General features: G+C 38.8%; 1 protein-coding gene across 4 annotated transcripts in view; it reads left to right on the top strand.

Annotated features, from left to right (window-relative positions):
- BDNF (brain derived neurotrophic factor) overlaps positions 1-21531 on the top strand; it is a 69153-nt gene that overhangs the window by 26327 nt on the left and 21295 nt on the right. Inside the window, exon 1 of one of the 4 annotated variants that reach the window (XM_075188014.1) lies at positions 6640-6731. The exons of the other annotated variants lie outside the window; for them this stretch is intronic. The gene's annotated coding sequence lies outside the window, so the exon portion shown is untranslated. Of the gene's footprint in view, positions 1-6639; positions 6732-21531 lie in introns of those variants that run through there. 4 annotated transcript variants of the gene reach the window in all.

Genomic DNA, 21531 nt, shown 5'->3' with positions numbered 1-21531 from the left:
TTGTGTTTGATGTTGGGCTGCAAACAGTTCATTGTTTTGAAAATCACTCCAGCATGACATAGTTTAACAGAAGGGACGTGTTATACAGCCAAGAATGCATTGCATAATGTATTGTATGGAGTGATTCGTTTTTCAGCATGTTATGCTTTTATGTACTGTGGCATGATTTTGCATTTCTGCTGTTTTGAGTCAAAAATGAATGTTTTTATTTCTGCAATCTTATGCCCATCCTATCATATCCAATATATATTATTGTTGATAGATGTTTCCAACTTCACTCATTGACTTTGTTAAATGTGCTTTTAGCAGTTATTTGGTCCTCATCTGTGTGATGATTAAATAATATTTTTTGCTACAGTTACATTTCAATGGGTTAACAACCCCCTTTGCAGCTAACATCTCTCTATGTCTGGCAGAGAGTAATTCCGCCCTTCTTTGCCTATATAGTCCATGTAATAGTACTGAATGATGGGTCTGTAAAAAGAAGAGGTGATATTATCTGAGAAATGTGCTACAACTTTTCATTTGCAAAAGATATTTTGCTGTTTGGCAGCTGTAGGGTCTGCGATCGCTATATAGGAAAGGGTTACAGGGACAGCCTGCTCCCAATTGCAAAGAAATTCCCTGCTCTGTTCTCAATCCCAAAATTGGCTCCGTGTTTCTCTGTGTGTGTGTCTCCTCCAATTCCAGACTCGTGCACATGTTTTGGATATAGTTTAGCACCACCACTAAAGTCTCCTAAACCTTCCAGTGAAAGTAAAGGCACTAACTATGATGGAATCGGAGTGCTGTGGGGGGTGAGGGGGGGTGTTGATACCTGCAAATCAAAATAACGTGAGGGGTGTTTGCAGTGGCATCTGGAATAGAGCCATGCACGTCTTTTTTTTTTTAAATATATTTTCTCCCAGACAGCTGCGTTTAAGAAGTAACATGGTGCCCTCTTATGGCCATAAAGTGCACTGACGCAATTAAATTCAGGGTTTCCTGTCGGGATATTTCCACACTTGAAATTCATATAACTTTAAATGAGTTTAGAAAACATTAAGCCAATATTTCATTGCTGTTTACTAACCCTTTTAATATAGGTTGGTTTTAGTCCTGGATGTTCTATATTGCCATGTATATTCAGATTTTATTTAAATATTTAACGTTAATTGGATGTTTGGTTGGTATTGGGGTGAGAAATATGCTGGTATAACTGTTAAGATTTCATAAGCATTGTTTTGAATTTATGAGGTTTGGCTCTGCATGACTTGGTGTCTGTAGAAGTCAATCACCCAACACTTGATATCTACTATACACAGTAAAAGGTTTAGATCCCCATTGAAGGAATGTCCTTGGCATGCTGAGAAATTGGAAGGCTTACAGATATTTTGTGCAGTATGATGCCTGTACTTCAAGGGAAATGTCCATTCTATATGCTTGTTTGAGCAGAACCTCGGAGATTGCATCTTCATTGCAGTTCTCCAAGTTAAAAAGAGGGGTACTGAAACCTTCTCACCCCCTCTTCTGTAATTCTGCGTGGCTATATTTTGTGGCCCCCTATTCACACAAAACTGCTGCCTACTTTTTTTTTCCATGGGCAAAAAATACCATGACAAGACTCTGTGTAGCAATTCATGTTAAGATAGCAAACATACTACATTCCATTATTATGGCCTAATGGTGGATTCTTAACTTGCTGCCAAGTTGTTATATACATGTAGTTCATTTTCTTTCTCTGAGCTGAATTAAACAGAATCCGAGTCAATGATCCCTCTACATGCTCTGAAAGCTGAGCTAGAGGCAGCGTTACTACCTGCATTGTATTGAGTCTGATGCATTGAATCTTTATAAGGTACTTCTACTGATGTCTTTTAATTGCAGAATGTAGCGCTTCATTTTCAAGCACCTCAGCTGTCCAAAAATAGATTGTTAGTTCTGTGTGACAGGAAGTCGCTGAACCAAATAGATCAGGGTATAACACTGTACAGAGAAATGTTTTGGTTTTTTTTGGTTTTTTTTATAAAATGCCTTTCTATTATGTAAACCATGTTTTTTTTTTTTATGCAGTGTTTTTCTCCTGCAACAGTCTGAAATGCAAGAGACACTTGTTAAAATGTAACCTTTAATGGAATTTAAACCATGCAAGTTACAATAACTGGAATTCCAGAATAAGAAATGCTTTTGCTCTGTTTCTTAATATCTGCAATATAAAATGTGTTACTTATTACATTGTGTAGTGTATGTTGACCTTTAGTATAATTAATTAAGGTTCCCCTCTTGATGATACAGATATTAACCATGTGTTTCCTCCTGTACTCTTTAGTCTAATCTTTAAACTTTGACCTTTGACCTGATCTTTTTTTTTTTCTATCGTTACCGCTTCTTACATGTTTTTAAGTGTCAAATATAGTAAAAACATCCTACTAAATGTTTTAGTCCAGGTGCATGTAGTGTCGGAATTGTGGCAACATAGACATTCCAAGCCATAGATTTACAGGTCTCAAAACCTGTCCTCATACCAGGCTCAGTTGCCTCACTTGTAGCCCTACAGCATTTTGATGCCTTGTGCAACAACTGATTTGCTGATCACTGCTAACGAGCAGACTATTGCATGTTTATGTATTTGTATGCTCTTGTACACAATTAACGTTGCTTCAATATCTATCATTAGTCTTGATTTCCTAATCGTATTATCATGTTTGAAATGTTAGGCTTTCATGGAAGGTATATTGATGACATCAGAGCTGAAGTTTATCAATGGGGCTTCCAAGACATTTACAACAGTGTACAACTTGCATTAGATCCAGGTGTTCAGCTGAAGCCAGGTTCCCAGGGCAATTACCCTCTCTGCCCTTGTCCTAAATCAGTGTTGGCTAACCAGTGACACTCCAGGTGTTGTGAAACTACATGTCCCAGCATGCTTTGAAAATATATAGCAGCTTATTGCTGGAAGAGTATGCTGGGGCTTGTAGTTTCACAACACCTGGAGTGTCACATGTTAGCCAACACTGTCCTAAATCCTGCCCTGTCTCTTCTACAGATCAAATATTACATCATCGAAGAACACAAAACGAATAAAATACAATCATTTGTCCATTAAGTCTTTATAGGCAATAATATTGTAAATAGCACTAGAAGAGAAAGGATGGATCATTCAATCCTATCAACAAATTATTTATATCTAACTTGATATCTTTTTTTCACTTTGTTGGTTGTTCAGATTTTATTTTTTGTTTGTGAATTTTGCTGAAAGTGTACTTACGTTTTGTTCCATTAGAAACCTTGTACGGCAGGGAAGACACATTGTTATAATTGTCCAAAACATTGGTCTGCACTTATGGGCTATCCTCAAATTCACAAAACGTGAAAGGTTTATATGAGGAATTAGAGAATCCATATATGCAGATAAAAGGGTCACCTCATTTTTTTTTAATTTAAGTTCAAAGATATTTGCTATTTGCTCCACCTACCTTTAGTTCATTCATAAAAACGATGAAACATATTTTAGTCTTCACCAAGTATTTCTGTAGTGTTTTGATTTTTCATTGTAATGGTGACTAGCCAATACATCCGTTTTTTTCATAAACCCATTTGTATTTGGATCAATTGCAGTTAGATGTATTGCTTTTCTCAATGCTTTATAAATAATAGGAAGCATTCCTATTACAGTTGGCAGTTTTTAGATTGTATCCACAGTAGGATCAATAGTCATCAATTATTTAGTTTTCTAGTAAATGAGGTTTAATGTACGCAGAATAATCTTGATGTCGTTTTTTATTTGGAAAGGTTGTGAGATAGTCCGACTAGCGGCCAGTCTTCATGGGTATAATGGGTGTATATGTACACACAGCTATTTGCTTTGGTGATGGTGATTTAGATGCCAGTGAATGAAAAAAAAAAAAAAAAAAAAAAAAGGGGGAGGATTTTGGAGGGATGAGTAATTTTTGGCTGTTGGAATAAAACATTTCTTTTAGAATGTGTGAAAGCCAAGTATAGCTTGTTTCAATTATGGAAGCGTGTCAAAAAAAATGTGTGAAATGTACAAAGGAATCCAATACAAATTGGCTTTAATGCAAAGGCATAAATGGTCCTGATGCAGTGGGGCAGACCTCCCAAAGCTATAAGTCAGTGTTTCCTTTAACCAGTTTTGTGCCATTGAAGTCAATGTAAACATTTGGGGGTATATTTACTAAACTGCGGATTTGAAAAAGTGGAGATGTTGCCTTTAGCAACCAATCAGATTCTCGCAGTTATTTATTTGGTACATTCTACAAAATGACAGTTAGAACCTGATTGGTTGTTATAGGCAACATCTCCACTTTTTCAAAGCAGCATTTTAGTAAATATACCTATTGGTGTTTTAGGGAATGTTTTAGATGGAACTGTATTTATTGTTTAATACAAACAGTGCTGGAAGGCGAGACATGAACTACAACTCTCACAATGCCCAGCTTTGTTTAACTGAAGTTAAATCTTATTATTCGCAGTCATACAGCTGAAGAGGATTAAGGTTGGACACTGTATGAAATTATTGGCAGACACAAAGGGCTAGATTTACTAAGCTGCGGGTTTGAAAAAGTGGGGATGTTGCCTATAGCAACCAATCAGATTCTAGCTGTTATTTTGTAGATAGTACTAAATAAATGAAAGCTGAGATCTGATTGGTTGATATAGGCAACATCCCCACTTTTTCAAACCCGCAGCTTAGTAAATCTAGCCCAAAGAGTCATTCATCACAGCGGCCATCATCGTACTTGCTTTCATGGAAAAAGCATATGGCTTGGTTCAAATATATGGCGGAACGTGGCATTTCTTGCTGAATACGATTAAGCCACAATTAAAGGGCCTGGTTTTGCCTTGAAATGAAAATATGAGGTTTTGTGTTGTGCTGCTATATATTCTAATGAGTCTCATGCAGTGGAGTTACTGACTCTATGGGGTGTTGCTAACTTAGAAAGTGGTTGAAAGTCAAATGTAATAGTAGGTGATCAAGAAACGCATTTACTTTTCCCAGCACATACCGTATGTGCAAATAGTGGTGTCATGTCCGGCCAATGATTGACTCTTATCGAGTTCTTTAAAGAGCTGCAGATCTTCATATAGAAAGGGATCAAAACAATCCCAGTGTTAAGGTGCACTTGACTAGAGTCTGAACGCCTACTTGTATTCTACGTTCAACTACTGTCTATCTGGGATGTCCTCGGCAGAGCCGTAACTTGACGCCAGGGTCAAGAAGGAAATGTGACCCATGTGACCTTCTCCAAACCCTCAATTTTAACCAAACTAATATTACATTTTCCATGCGCCCCCCCCCCCTTTCCCCCATCTTTCATGCTTGTGCCGGCCCTCTCACACCACCCTAGTTACTGCCCTGGTCCTTGGCGTAGAAGTGGTCAGAGATAAAACCATCTGTAGCTAATAAGACCATGAGAATATTTTTACAGCAGCACAAAGTATTTCAGGAGAGAAGTGTGCTGATCTTGTAGGAACCAAATGGAGCTTTACTGCACATACGCTGTTCCTGCTTCAAAGAACTGGACTGACCTAGCTGGGCCCTAACCCAAATTTTACTATGGGGTGTTCAATGCCATGTTCCACCCCTGCCTCTCTATGTGATTTGTAGGTCGTATGCACCAGGCGAAAATTAAATAGTAAAACTGCTTCCAACATGTGTCTCAAAACGACTCATGAACCTCTGTGTATTTTGAGTCCTATCAATGTATGGAAAGTTGTACACGTCTATTGATGAATGTCACAACATGTTCTGCGATATTCCAGCAGCCCTGATTTGCTTATATTAAATTTCTGTAAGTATGTTTAGCGCACTGCTGTTTGTATCGAACGTGAACATGAGCTCACACAAACCAAAGTAAACATTAAATGGCCAAGCTAAGATAATAATTACAAAGTAGCTGGAACTGTCAGCATCTGAAAGGCAAGACAAATCCTTTCAGTAAATGTGTTTATGTTGTTGATTTATTTATATAACAGGAAAAAAATAGAATTCAATATGAGCTTTCGGTCTGAATGGAAAAATCTCTGTGTATGCCTTAAGCTGAGGCTTCTAAGTAAGTGGGTATGTCCTCTTAATGATATAATTACTAACTTGACTTGTTTTTGAAATGATTCTGATGAGCGCTCGGTTTTCCTCATTGTTGCAAAATTGCTGTTTAGTTTGCAGAGTGACTCATCTCGCTTAGTAATTCTGAAACAAGCACTCTTGGTTATGTCAAACTGTGAATCGGATCCTGAAGAGGGGTTTTGAAGAGAATATCCTGCAGAGCCCTCTTTTGAATGCAATATGTAATAACTCCTTCAACAGCGATAACAAACACGTTTTGCGCGAAACTACAACTGGGGCTGCTAAAAAAAAAAATTACTAGTTACTTCTTAAGCAGCATTTATATGGGTTGGTTTAAATAAATTGGAATCATTTGCATAATACGATTCATTTTAAATGTTATTACTCAGTAAAGCTAAACAGACATTTTCTAAGATGTTACTTATTGTCCGGCCACTAGGGGCAGTATTTCTTTTGAGTGTGTTTATGGCTCCGGAAGGAGTAGGTAATCCTTCCGGAACCCTCCTAATCTTCATGACGTGATTCGCTGTGAATCCCATCATCATGGCCCACCGCATGGTGAGGTGAATCGTGGGACTGTGCGATGGTGACACGTATTACTTAGACCCACACAGGCCCTCATCCCCGCTCTGGTCTCTTGGAGCTTCCAGAGGGGAGGTATAAAGTAAGGAAGTAGGGTATGCAGCATGTATTTCTATTACATGTGTTGACGTCTACACACAGGGAATGCAGCCATTTTGTAATATTCTCTGATATGCATCCTATCCATTCACCAGAAACTAGTGCTATCGAGGAGACACAGTGGGGGCAGCCATTTTGTACTTAACCAATGTTCATAAGAAGGCTGCATATCACTAGGAACTAGTGACATCCCACTAGTGACATCACACCTGATTATAGCAACTTATAGCCAGTGTAATAAGAATATATATATATTTATGTATGAAGGACATGTTTTCGTTAGAAATTACTGATGTGGCTTCTACTACCTACATCCAGTGGAGGTAACAATATTGTTGGCTGAACTAATATTCAATGTATGAGACTTTATGAGAGAGCAGCCTATCCTTTCACTACGTATTGCAATGAAGTCCCTCTGCCATGATTCCTTTATAGTGAATGGCTAGGCTGCATTCTTAGGTATACTAGTTCAATTCACAAAATATGCTGAGTCCATAACCTTGAAGATATAGTGGCATTATTCTCGTAAAAAAACGTTTGTACGTTGTGTTTTGAAAAAGTTTCCTACATACTGGAAATTGCCACTTATTCAACCCTTTCCAGCTGTGGTTACCACCCAGTTGTCAACAGACTGACCTGTAATATGATGTAAACAGGCCCTAGTGGAGAGGCAGAATGGAGCAGTGTGGATGAGGTATAGTTCTATTAGAGATGCTCGGGCTTGGTTTTCCAGCCCCATTGCTCACACAGAAACAGGGGTAGCAGTGTTCTTATCACTCTCCATGCTCCAGTGCCATTGCTCACACAGAAACAGGAGGGGTAGCAGTGTTTTTGTCGCTTGACAAAAATTGACTGGAAATTAATGTTATTGAGGTTAATAATAATGTAGGAACAAAAATGGGGCCTAATTATGTGATATTAGCATTTTTGAAAAAAAAAAATTCAGATCCAAAACCAAAACGCGTGAGGAGGTTTTGCCAAAACCAAATCCAAAACACGATGTTAATACAGATCCAAAACGCAGGGGGCCAGTGAACATTTTTAATTTCTGTAGGGGCAAGCTCCATTGAGCAGAATGCCTGTAATTTGAATATGAGGCAGTAGAAACAATTCAGTGGTTGGTTCTCTCAAACACATAGCCCCGCCCCCCCAGGCCATAAAGTCTTAGTGACCGCATTTGAACCCCTTCTTAAAACTTTTTGCCTACTGGCTGAGTTGAGTACCCAGCCTCCCCCTTATAACCCCAGTGAGGTCAATAATATGAGCTAACGGAGTACGAGTCTACATGGTAGCATAAAGCTGCAACGTTTAGCATAGCGTCATATTGCACATAGTGTATGTGGCTATATAATATTGGGGCATATTGGCTATATGGAGGTGTATTGGCTGTCTGGTGGCATGTGCAGTTATATGGAGGTATGAGTGGACGGTTGGTATTTATTTTTACCTATAATATGCATTAAATATTCATATTTTCACTGTATTAAAAATTACAATAATTACAATTATGGATCACTGCTGCAGTTAGCCAGACATTATAATAAATGGAGCAATCAGGCAATATATTAATAATATACTACCTTAGACTGACTGATCTTATCATTATAACTTGCGGCTGGCTGCAGCATTGCTCCAAATAATGTTCTAACTATTAAATATGTGTATTCAGCATCGTCTTTATTCATAATGTAGTAATAATGATTATATCTATATTCTGTTTGCCAACAGCATTTTATTGCAAATTATATGAAACTTCATAGCGTTTATGAAATGTAACCCTGTCTGAATTGCCAAATGGGTATTTATATATGTCCAATTCAAGACATTTTATGTTTTAATAAAATATCCTTTAAATCTGCTGGTGGAGGGTTAGTGGGGAATGTGAGAATTCCCTCATGAGTCTCCCATTCAGTTAATATGTAGTGCTAACACCCATAATGAAATAAAAAAAACAACTCAATCTTTCACTATAATCAAGAATTCCCCATCCATTAACCATTACATATCTGTCGATTTTTATTTTTTACTTTTTTGAGGGAGAATACAAGACAATATAATGAGGAAAAATGCGTTGAGCTTTTAAATGAAGAAAAGTATTGTGCTTTCAAAGTGAACCTGTTGGCTTTTCAGAGTAAAGATAGCTATATTGTCTGCTGAACCAATATTCCTGGGACTATCAATGTGTTAAGAACAGGGGGCATCACTGAGTCTTGTCACATGTTCTAGGTCTCTAAGAAATTGGTAGACGCTTTAGCCTGCCTCAACGGTGTTACTAATTTCTAAGGAATGTATAAGATACTGGGTTAGTTCCCACTATGGCCATATTCTCCGCTTGTAGCAAAAAGGCATTGTTACAGCACGGTGGCTCAGTGGTTAGCACTTCTGCCTTACAGCACTGGGGTCATGAGTTCAATTCCCGACCATGGCCTTATCTGTGTGGAGTTTGTATGCTCTCCCCGTGTTTGCGTGGGTTTCCTCCGGGTGCTCTGGTTTCCTTCCATAATGGTAGGTTAATTGGCTGCTAACAAATTGACCCTTGTCTGTCTGTGTGTGTGTGTGTGTGTGTGTGTGTGTGTGTGTGTGTGTGTATGTGTTAGGAAATTTACACAGTAAGCTCCAATGGGGCAGGGACTGATGTGAGTGAGTTCTCTGTACAACGCTACAGAATTAGTGGTGCTGTATAAATAAATGGTAATAATAACAATCATTGTCAACAGTCCCTAATTTTTTTGTCCTTGGATATTCACGATTTTTCAAAACTGAAGCTATGACTATGTGTAGTTAACACATAATCATAGAGATGGCAAAGCACCCAGATCTACTTGACCCTGGAAATTATTTTCAAGCAATGTTTAGACATCTTTAGAATAACCATTTTAATGACACTTTTAAGATACACACGTTCGTCTAAAGCATGAATTAATGTCATTTTTTACGCAGCAAATCTTCATATTAAACTGTAAATGATAGCCTTATGGCTCTCCCATGTAGGTAGCAAGCGACCAGCATTCACCGCAACAGACAATTAGCAGCCTACTCCTTGGCCTGCACAATAATACTAACATCTTGTAAAGTGTATTTGTTACAGAGACGACAGTCACGCTGAGACGCTGTCAGTATTGTTAATTGCACTTTGCTATAAATGAACGTATCCTGTCATGCTTGATTCACACATGTGACAGCATTAATTGCAATTATCCATTTGACTCTGCAGAGAAAATTTTGTTAGGCTGTACACTTTATTGCAGGACCCAATGATCAAATCCGGTTGTCTGTCATTTAACTTGCACTGTTCAAACAGAAGTTTACGATGAGCGTGGAGCTGAATTCATAATATTCGGGTGTTCTGAAAGCAGGGTTTTGTTACATGTAATGAATGTTTGGTGCTGCCATGGCAACATCATTCTCATCTGTGTGTCAAATTAAAGTGTAATCTAGGCATCTCTAATTGATACAGCTGTCATCAGATAAGCCATGTAGTACAGCCAGAACAGAGGATAGAGACCACACTAATACATTTTATGCTCTAGTGGCAGCTGAGATAATCTAGAAGTTAGATATTTACAGGCAGAATCATTTTCTTTTTATTAAAGGAGAACTCCAGTCAAGATAAATATTGCAATAAAAATATTTTTTCCCTATTGTCATGCTGTTTTTTTCTATATCTAATCTTGGCCGTTGCAAAATAGCTTTTCTATAGTAGCAGTCTGTGTTTCCTGTATAGCATGTTAGCAGCTACTTTTTTTTTTTTTATTTTTTTTTTAAGCAGGAGCTGGAAATCATCATCATCATCACTATTTATTTATATAGCGCCACTGATTCCGCATCACTGTACAGAGAACTCGTTCACATCAGTCCCTGCCCCATTGGAGCTTACAGTCTAAATTCTCTAACACACACACACACACACACACACAGACTAGGGTCAAATTGATAGCAGACAATTAACCTACCAGTATGTTTTTTGAGTGTGGGAGGAAACTGGAGCACCCGGAGGAAACCCACGCAAACACGGGGATAACATACAAACTCCGCACAGATAAGGCCATGGTGGGGAATTGAACTCATGACCCCAGCTATCCACTTAGCCACCGTGCTGGAAATATGCTTTAATCAACAGGTTCTGGGATAGGCAGCTCTAACTCAAAGAGCTGTCGAACCCATAATGCCTTGCTAGAGAGCCTGAAGTATCTCTTTAATCTAGAAGGCTGGGCATCGACAATTGATTGTTTCTGTCTTGACAAAGAGGTGTCTGAGATCAATAGATTAGGACTTTTGGAAGGCATTTTTTTGGCCATATGAACCACTAATGTATACTTTTTGGACCTCCTCTCTAGGAGATAGTGATTTACCTGAGCCCCACTTTGGGGGTGGGGCCATGTTGACACTAATGACAATGAATCATATCAACACGGCCCCATCCACTAAATAAACTGGAAAGCAGGATCCAGGGACTCCTGGTGAATAAGCAAGCCTTCGATAATGGATTCCAACTTTTCACGACTACCCATTCTAAATGACATGAGCCAAATGTAATGTCAATTCAAGAAAATAACTGCTATGAGAGTAAGTGCACATATATATCTCAAAATTAGTGCTCTTTTTAATTTATTATATCGTTCCCCCAAAAAATGACAACCCTATGACATGACCCTTTAAAATATAAACATATAGCATCAAGTCATTGGAAATACTGCCAGAAGTGTTTTGTAATAATTACACAGTATGGGCCTGATTCATTAAGGATCTTAAATTAAGAAGTTTCTTATTTAAGTCTCCTGGACAAAACCATGTTACAATGCAAGGGGTGCAAATCAGTATTCTGTTTTGCACATAAGTTAAATACTGACTGTTTTTTCATGTAGCACACACATATCAACTTTAAATTTCAGTGTACAAATAAGCTATCAAGTATTTGTGTGCTACATGAAAAAACAGTCAGTATTTAACTTATGGGCAAAACAGAATACTGATTTGCACCCCTTGCATTGTAACATGGTTTTGTCCAGGAGATTTAAATAAGAAACTTCTTATTTTAAGATCCTTATTGAATCAGGCCCCATTTCATTTAAGTAGCCATTGAAAGTGTTTACCACTAAAATAATTAAATAAAAAGGTTAATATCCAGCTGCAAAAGTACAACCTCAGAGATTTAGCAATATAGGAACAACATTTGCCTTGAATGTCAGGTTTAAAGGGCTCCAGGACATTGCTTTGTACTACGGTATATAACTGTTATTACTATGTTTGAAAACATTACATACTTGTTAATTTTTATATTGTTATTTTTCTTCTCTAGTCTTTGCTGGGGGGGTCACACTTTTGTCTCCTCATATCTGGCTCCTGTAAAGAGGTCGAGAAAGAGAGAAAATAATATATTAAATATAAGTATAAGCAGCTGGTAGAGAGACGGGAGTATGTTACACCGTATGTAAAACCAACCAGCCCGTGCATAATGAATTAACATTGGACTCTTGCAAAACAGTGGGTGGAAGTGGTCATATACTATTTACCAGTCAAAGTTGGGTAGCTCTAACCTGCTTGATGTTCTGTAAAAAATATTTCCTAGTGTAAAAAGAGTGAAAGATCGCAGCCGCCTTCATAGTGTAGTGTGATTTTTATTAAATTATTTTGCACAGTGGTACAGTGAGCCCCATTACGTTGAATACACACATATATATATATATATATATATATATATATATATATATATATATATTGGAAAACCATGATGAAGACATGCTGGGTACACACTACACTGTTTTCGTCCAATAATCAGCCGACATACGACCACTCGTTCAAAAGTCGGGTCAGTGTGTGAAGTGACACGATGGTCGAACGTCTGCCCAAATGGACGATTGTCGCCTCATTTGGTTGGTCGTACCGTTTAATATTTTCGTTCCAATCTCGTTTCTGCTGTGTAGTGTGTATAAACTTCCGACCGATCCACAACAGTGAGTACGAAATTACAGTCATTGCTCACGACAACATGGCTGTAAAAAGTCGCTAAAGGGACATCCGCTCTTCCCTTTATCGTCCTAAACAAGGCTAGTGTGTATGCAGTGCATGGACCGAGCGATCGGAACATCGATCGCATGTAAAATCGCTCGGCATAAAAAGTTGGTCGAAATTTCAGTAGTGTGTACCCAGCTTTACAATACACGCTTTTTATTTTGCATTTCAGCAAAGTTGTAATGCATGTCTGTGCTTAGTCACTGCATTATAGGATACGAAGGCAGGATGGTGCTGGCCAGTTCAGATACGAAATAATCCTCTGTTCTCCAGACAGAACGTGCTCCCTGAACATGCAGGACACAAGTGAACATTCTTTTGAACTTAGTTTGGTTTCAAAACCATCCCCAAAAGACATCTGATTATGTTATTGTCTGTTAAAAGTTTAAAGTGTGCTGTATACATTTATAGTATATGAACTCTGGCTCGGAAGTGACCCTTATAAATGTTCGTGAAATAAGACCATCTAGGGAGGTGTTTGAGTATTGGGCTCCTTAAACCGGCTTAACCTGCTGTTCTCCCTTCTTGATCACTGCCTGTTAAACTCATACTATCACAGGCTTAGTTTAACCATTGCATAATACATAGGCGTAGACAGAAGCTAGATTACACATAGGCCAGCTTTCTGCATAAACCACCAAGCTCTGACAGACAGGCAGAGAAACTTAATCTGACAGATTTAGTCAATCAGGTGTATGCAGATTACAGAGCTCTAGCTGCTTCTTCAGTTTCATCACTTGCAGAAACCACACAGTACCTGGATAACAAGCGCATTGGATCAATGTCACCTGACAGCCAGCGCACAAGGAGTTATGCCGCTGTGTGAATCTGCATGGCAAGGTGGCATCTCCTGTATGTAAATGACACGCCGTCCTTAAAGTACATACAGTGTGGATGGGGCAATTCTGCGTCACCTGTATCTCTGCGCCTTGGACTACATCTCCAACTCTAATTATCTTTATTATAATCTGCTACTAACTATAATAGGTTTTCACGACAAGCCCTTCAAATGCCTCGGAACATGATGGGGTGGATAATAATATATCTAAGTAGCTTGTCTTAGTAGCCAATGTTATTATTATTATCGTAGATTTGTAAGGCGCCACAGTGCTCCGCCAGCGCCGTACAGGAGGGAAAACAGTACCTATATAAAACAGGGACATACAAGGTAGACAAAATAAATGCAGACATGAATACAAAGGGTATGAAGGACCCTGCTCATTAGAGAGCTTATATTATAAGTGGAAGAGGGCACAGCTGAAACAAGAGGAGCAAATGTGGTTCAGAGTGGAGATTGGGACAGTTGTATGGGTGTATTAGTGCGAATAGTGTTATCGGGGATAAGGTCACCTCTAAAAAAGAGATGGGTTTTCAAAGAGTGTCTAAAGAATAGAAGGCTGTGGGAAAGTCTGAGCGTGGTAGGGAATTCCATAAGTGGGGAGCAGCACGGGAGAAGTCTTGTAGACGGGAGTGAGATGAAACAAGGCGCAGGTCAGAGGTAGATCTAAGAGGGCAGGAAGGAAAGTATTTTGATATGAGATTTGAGTGTTAATATATTGTTGCTTTAAAAAAGAGGAGTATGTATAATGTGGGGCTGCAATGGTTAAAGCACAGCCAAATTTACGGGACCTGGGGAGCTCGACCTTTAGTTACTCAATCCGACCAACATACCCCTAGCAATATAAATGAATGACTTGTAGACAATGTGAAACTCTTTTTACAAAACCACTAGGATGTCAATTACAATCAAGCTCGGTTCAACAATCCTACAGCGTCTGTATCACATAACACAAGCACTGTTCTAGCAGAGGTACCAGATAACAAGCTGTAAATAATTCACAACTCTGTTTGGACAAACAAAACATGAACCTCTCTATTTTAATTTTATTTCCAAGGTGAAGAGGGGATTTGCACCTTGTGAAAGCCTCCGCTGGTATTCTGTGACTTTATTTATGGATAACGCTCTGCAGATTAATTTTATTAATCATTTATGAACGTATATGAGCATATAGTTTTCCCTCCTAATACTATCGAATGAATATTTGACTTGTATGAGACTGAGACTATAACTGTGTAAATATAAACATTATTAGTGTAAATTATGAGAAAATTGTCTTTAAAACATATTTTGAACATGTTCAAGAACTAAGCCAAAAGTCAGAATGATAGATGTTAGTCAAGACAGATAAGTAATATTGTTGTTTTTCCTGGACTTGCTTACAACTGCCATTTCTACTCTTCTGTCTACAGTGTGAGCACCTATTGTAGTCTCTCAACAATTTCCCTTTGTGTCTTTTATGAAGACTCAGCCTGTAGCCATCCTTATCATCAAAACAGCCACAGGACTAGATCAACCTGTAGCCCGTGAGAACATTCACAGGACTAGATCAACCTGTAGCCCATCAGATCATCCACAGGGCTAGATCAAACTGTAGCCAATCAGAACATTCACAGGACTAGATCAAACTAGCCAATCAGAGAATTAGAATGTTCACATGGCTGGACAAATCCAAGCGTTAGAACATTCACTGGATTAAAATTACATCTAGCCAATCAGAACATTAGAATGTTCACACACTAGCTAAATGTTTATAAATGTGTAATTGCATATCTATAACATTTCTCTGTTTGGTTCAGCTTACTGTGTTTTTACTTTAGTTATCTTTCTCTCTCTCTCTCTCTCTCTCCTATAATGCCACTTTTTTAATTATACTTTGCTATTAATGTGACTTGCACAGTACTGACCATGATAGATTTTTGCACTAAATATGCTTAGCTTCTATAGGGTGAAGGTTCACGTTTTGCAAGATTAAAGTAATATTTGAAGGTTGGCGCCTTTCTATGAAAATAAGGCAAGAGGTGATGTTTGTTATCTAAGGTTCCACTCTGATATGTGTAATAGCTGTAAATGGTCAATGTGTGTGTGATGATCTCCAATTCAGTTCTAACAATGACAAGAGTTTGACCTTTGAAGCTTCCTATGAGCTTTATCACACAAGAACCTTTCAATTTATAAATTGCCTAATTTATAATCCTACTTCCATTCTTCCAAACTCTTCTAACAAATCATGTCATGTTTTAAGTATTAATCACAATAATAAAAAGATGACTGTCTTGCCGCTAGTGAAACCTTACATTACAGTTTGCTTTTCTAAAATATATCTGATTACACTCTGATACAGTGTAGTTTATTCAGATTTTAAGACGGCGCTTGTTGTATGATATGACATAACTAAGATCCCTCTTCCCTAGACCACACGCTGCATCTGTTGTTTTCCTTTATGCCTTGTGTCACTATATTCTGTGCTATTATGATATATTTAGTCTTGCGTTTTTTTTAAGTAGCACTATATACTGACTTTTGCAATCATACAGTTTATAGATGCATTTGATTAGGGTTAGAGCCCCTATAGGTTATATGCTGGCCACTGGGTTATCAGGCAATTGGCATAATACTGCTGTGCGCTGTCCCCAAAAAAGAGGAGTAATCATTAATGATGCTATTGAGATCCAAAGGACCATTATCGAGCATGTTGGATGGTATAGTCGGAAGGTGAAGCACAATGATCTGTGTGTGAGGTCATCTCCGACTGCACTAACAGGTCCCAGCGGAGACGTAAATGATTTAGCTGTGTGGCCTCCACACCGAATGGCTGGATGTCATCCAATTTGACCACCCACAAGGCAAATGATGTAACTATGTATCATGTGTGTAAAACTTGGACAGGGATGTTGTCGCTTGGAGCTGAGGTCAACTGTGGTTACTTTCCAACTTTCTTCTAAGTCTCTGGGATGACCACTAATTCTGAGTCTTCCCTGTCCTTTGCATAAAATGCCCGTGACATTAAGGTGAGACTCCGAAACCAAAACGAATCTGCTGTACAAATGGCATCTCTTGCAAATTACTGTTGTGAAATGTATTTGCACATTTTCAGCTCTGCTTTGAAGTAGCATATAATATATCTATTTCTTAAAAGAAAGCACAATGAAAACCCACTAAGAGACAACCTTTCAGTAGACAGACATCAAACAGTTGAAAAGAGCCAACAACAAAAAAACAACAACAACCACCCAAATGTTTAGACAAGAAGCAACATTTGGATTGCAGTTTTTTGGACTCTGCAGCCTACACTTCATTAAAACGAAGTTGGCAGAGGCATAAATGTGTTTTGGTTTTTTTTTTCTTTCTTGCCTTCCTGCTAAGGGAATGATCTGTGTATTTTACTACTTGTTTGATTTAGACACGCAGCCTTTGTGAATGTCTGTCTGCATATGGCACTAAAGAACCAAGAGATGCATCTGCCTTTTGTTGTACGTTGTAAAAATAAAAAGAGAAATTCCACAGCATTTGGTAAGAAGATTTAAAAATGGGAAAAAGTCAACTTTGACTCTGCAGCAGTTGTAAAAATGTCTATGTTTGCAGACTATGGGAATCATTTATGATGCACAGTGCAAATCTCTGTTGGGTGGTTTGGCTTGATTTGCCCAGGTGCGGGTATGTTTTCTCCAAAGATTATGGGTTTATGGAGTGGGTTGGTGGTGTGGAGGAGCAGAAGTTGGCACTGACTGATGAGAATCAACCAATCCGATTCTAGTTCTCATTTATTTAGTGCATTGTACAAAATGACAGCTAGAATCTGATTGGTTAATCTATGCAACATTTCCACTTTTTCAAACCCGCAGTTTAGTGAATATACCCCCAGGAGTTCATCTTGATATATTCGGTGAACTATTTAGGTGCACCAATGCTTCTAGTGCATTTTGTGAAGTAAGGTACTGTGTGGAGTTTGTATGTTCTCCCGGTGTTTGCGTGGGTTTCCTCCGGGTGCTCTGGTTTCCTCTCACACTACAAAAAACATACTAGTAGGTTAATTGGCTGCTATCAAAATTGACTCTAGTCTCTCTTTGACTCTAGTCTCTCTCTCTCTCTCTCTCTCTCTCTCTCTCGGAATTTAGACTGTAAGCCCCAATGAGGCAGGGACTGATGTAAATGAGTTCTCTGTACAGCGCTGCGGAATCAGTGGCGCTATATTAATAAATGGTGATGATGATGATGATTTTGTGAAGTAAGGTCCACTCTCTGATATGTTTGTTTAGTTTTACAGACAGTCATGTTACAGAGTGTCTAGGTCTTCAGTAGATACTTGCACTCATTGTTCTCTCAAAGATGAGCAATCTGGAAATCATAGTTTTAAAAATGTAACTTACTTGGAGAAACCGTGCAGACAGTGCCCACAGCCCCTCAGGGTGGACACCTCATTAGACTGACATTTTAACTTTTCTTGTCTGGATTGTTCAGCTTAAAGGGAAACATAGCTCTCTTAAAATAGTTTAGTTCGTTGTTCAAAACAATTTTGTTTTCTCACTCAGTGGCTGGAGGAGATAGTGTGGAGGGAGGGCAGGCATGGAGGACATGCATGGAGGACATGCATGCATGCACCTGAGATGCGGCATGTTGCTTCGTACTCTCCACTCCTCCATGCACCAAAATAGTCCGTCAGCTCTAAGGTGGCAGAAGTCAGTTCTGCTCTACTGTTAAGCAGAGCTTTGTTATAGCTAATAAGTAAATATTATATATGGCTTTGCTCATGGGCGTAACAATAGGCGGTGTAGTAGTTAAGGGAACCAGAAGTTAGGGGGATCCGACAGCACTGGGTTGCCCCTCCCTCGGAGGCCCTCACTCGCCCTGGGTCTTTTGAGAGCAGAACAGAGACCTTGTGTGAGCAGAGCATGCTCAGGACCACTCATGCTCAAAAGAGACCCCGGGGGGTATATTTACTAAAGTGCATGTTTGAAAAAGTGGAGATGTTGCCTATAGCAACCAATCAGATTCTAGCTATCACTTATTTAGTACATTCTACAAAATGACAGCTAGAATCTGATTGGTTGCTATAGGCAACATCTCCACCTTTTTTCAAACCCGCAGTTTAGTAAATATATCTCCTGATCTGAATGAGAAAAAGAAAAATTTGCTATATTCTTTTCTGTGATCGGACAGCAAAACTAGGTAATGTTTTAATGTAAATGAGATGTGGCTAGTGGATGGGCCAGGGAGTTGGGAACCAAGGGTAATATGCCTCTAGGCACCAGTAACGTAAATTGGGCCTCACCTGGCCATTGCAGTTAATAGTCCACATGTTTCCAAATGGCCAAAATGATTAGTTTATTCATAATTTGTAACCGCCATATATACTTGGAAAGGGTTAAGCAACTATGTTGTTTCTTATAAGCTTCTTTTTAGAGCTGTATGTTTGCCACTGTGTTCCCAACCTAAAAGTAGGTATCGCTCACCTAGAGTTCTATTCATGACAGTGTGGATTACAAATGTATACGGAACAAGTGTCTAAGGCACATTATGGCCAAATATTGAGCAGGAAGTAGTACAATAGCCACCTGCACTGTTTGTAGGTGATGTGCACTTTAATTAGGTAGATCAAAGGAAAGGGTGTGAGGTGTATGCTGGGAGCAAAGAAAATTCTGCAATGAATCAGACTCTTGAGACGCGGGATAGACTGCTGGTTTAAGAAATATAACCACAAACAACTTAAAATAAAGGTAACAATGTAGCAGCCATTGTGACACTCAAGGCAAAGTAAGAGTTTGTATGTTCTCCCTGTGTTTGCGTGGGTTTCCTCCGGGTGCTCCGGTTTCCTCCCACACCCCAAAAACATACTGGTAGGTTAATTGGCTGCTATAAAAAAAAAAAAAAAAAATTTACCCTAGTCTCTCCCTGTCTGTCGGTGTCTGTATGTATGTTATGGAAATTAGACTGTAAGCTCCAATGGGGGCAGGGACTGATGTGAATGAGTTCTCTGTACAGCGCTGCGGAATTAGTGGCGCTATATAAATAAATGATGATGATGATGAAGTAACCTTAAATAGCAATGTGAAATAGACATTTATTTCTAAAGTTACACGAAAGCTATTGCTTGTTATATAGATGGGCGACATGGCGATAGCCTGGTGTTGTGAAACTACAAATCCCAGCAAGACCTGACGGAAGGAGCTCACGTATTAGACGTCCATATATGATGTTATCACTTTAGCAGATACAATGGCTTCTTAGTAGTGAATGGGATATCCTACAGCAGCCACGCGGCCTGTATCTCAATTCATTCAAACCAGCTCCAGTGTGATCTTGCATAACTTACTGGTGATATAATAAAAATGAAGGCTTAACTATAGAACGAGTGTGTTGCTGTAAGCTGAATAGTATTATTTTAGTTTACAGGCAAAAGTATTGAAAGATCTAAGACCAATAAAAATACCTCTCATGTCCTTCTTTTAGCGAAAACTGTGACTCTTTGAGACCAAGGACCTTTTCTGTTTAGTCTTAATTGTTCATCTTCTGAGCATGATCTACAGAATTGTATGGATACACTTTCTCACACTTTCCATAAGTGTCTGTTTAGCTCTTGCATATACATTTGTGAATTTCATTTTTCGTTCACTTCATAACTATCAGCATTTATTATTATTATATGTGATTAGGTTTACATTACAATTTATCTATGCAGGATTTTGAATCTAGTTGCTATTTCTTTAGCTCCATCTTTTCCTTCTGCTCTCCGTTGACCAGTTTGTCATGGACGACCATCTTTGATATGGGCTGAGCCTTCAGACATAATGCTAAAGAGATCTCTCCTGACTGACATTGCCATGAAGCTTGAGGGCTCCTTCATACCACACAGGTCAAATCCACACCTCCCAAAACTTCATACACCTCCCAATGTGCTAGGACTGTCCCAAGATCCCACGGATGAAGAGTTTTATCCCAGTACGGAACATATGGGAGGTATAGTCCCACTGACGGATGCTCCTTCAATGTTGCACATATCAACAGCAGGCGCACACGGCGTTACAGGGGGCGGGGGAAAGTCTAGCGTTTTTGCCAGCGCTGGACACGCCCATGCGCGTACTGTGCAACAGTGTTAACATCACATCAAAGTCCAAGTCCAACATATTACATTATACACATCCGTTCCCTTTTCATTTTTGCTACTAAAATATTGGTCAATTTAGCCTACTTTATGGCCCAAGCTAATCATGAGAGTGGGGACACCAGGGGGTAAATGTATCAAGCTGAGAGTTTTCCGTCGGGTTTGAAAAACCAATTAGATTCTAGCTATTATTTATTGAGTACATTCTACAAAATGATAGTTAGAATCTGATTGGTTGCTATAGGCAACATCTCCACTTTTCAAACCCGCTGGAAAACTCTCAGCTTGATAAATTTACCCCCAGGTCTAGTACTCTGTTCCTCCAGAAGTTACGCCATATTACTCTTACAAACCAATGCACATTTACGGAACTCTAGCACAAACCGTGGAGTGTTGCGTCCCCATAGAGGACTTGTGGAGTCTGTGTACCTCGGCTGCTTAGTAAACAAGGTCCCCTGTGCGCTGTATTACATTACTCTTGCAAATAATTTTTTTAATGTGAACAGAGAATTCATTTTAAAGGAAATAAACCTTTTTTTTTTAATCTAATATTCTATACCATAATATATTATTACTGCCTTGGAACATTTTCATACATTGAATTTAGTCCCTTTTACACATTTGGAAAGTGCGTTTACATTTATATCTGCCTTTGGTATAGATTACACAACCTCTGACAGATTAGAGGTTGCCGGCAGAGGACATATTTTTATATAGTAACATAAAAATAACAAAGTCACTCTGAAAAATTGTGCTGGGAGCCTGAAAAATTGTGCTGGGAGTTAATTACCCCCAAAATAAATTACCCGTGAATAATTGAGAGTCTTGCTA

Source organism: Mixophyes fleayi, chromosome 10 (assembly GCF_038048845.1).
Source record: "Mixophyes fleayi isolate aMixFle1 chromosome 10, aMixFle1.hap1, whole genome shotgun sequence".
Lineage (NCBI taxonomy): Eukaryota > Metazoa > Chordata > Amphibia > Anura > Limnodynastidae > Mixophyes > Mixophyes fleayi.
Note: the sequence above shows the minus strand (reverse complement) of the source record. Positions and strands in the feature narration are given on the sequence as shown.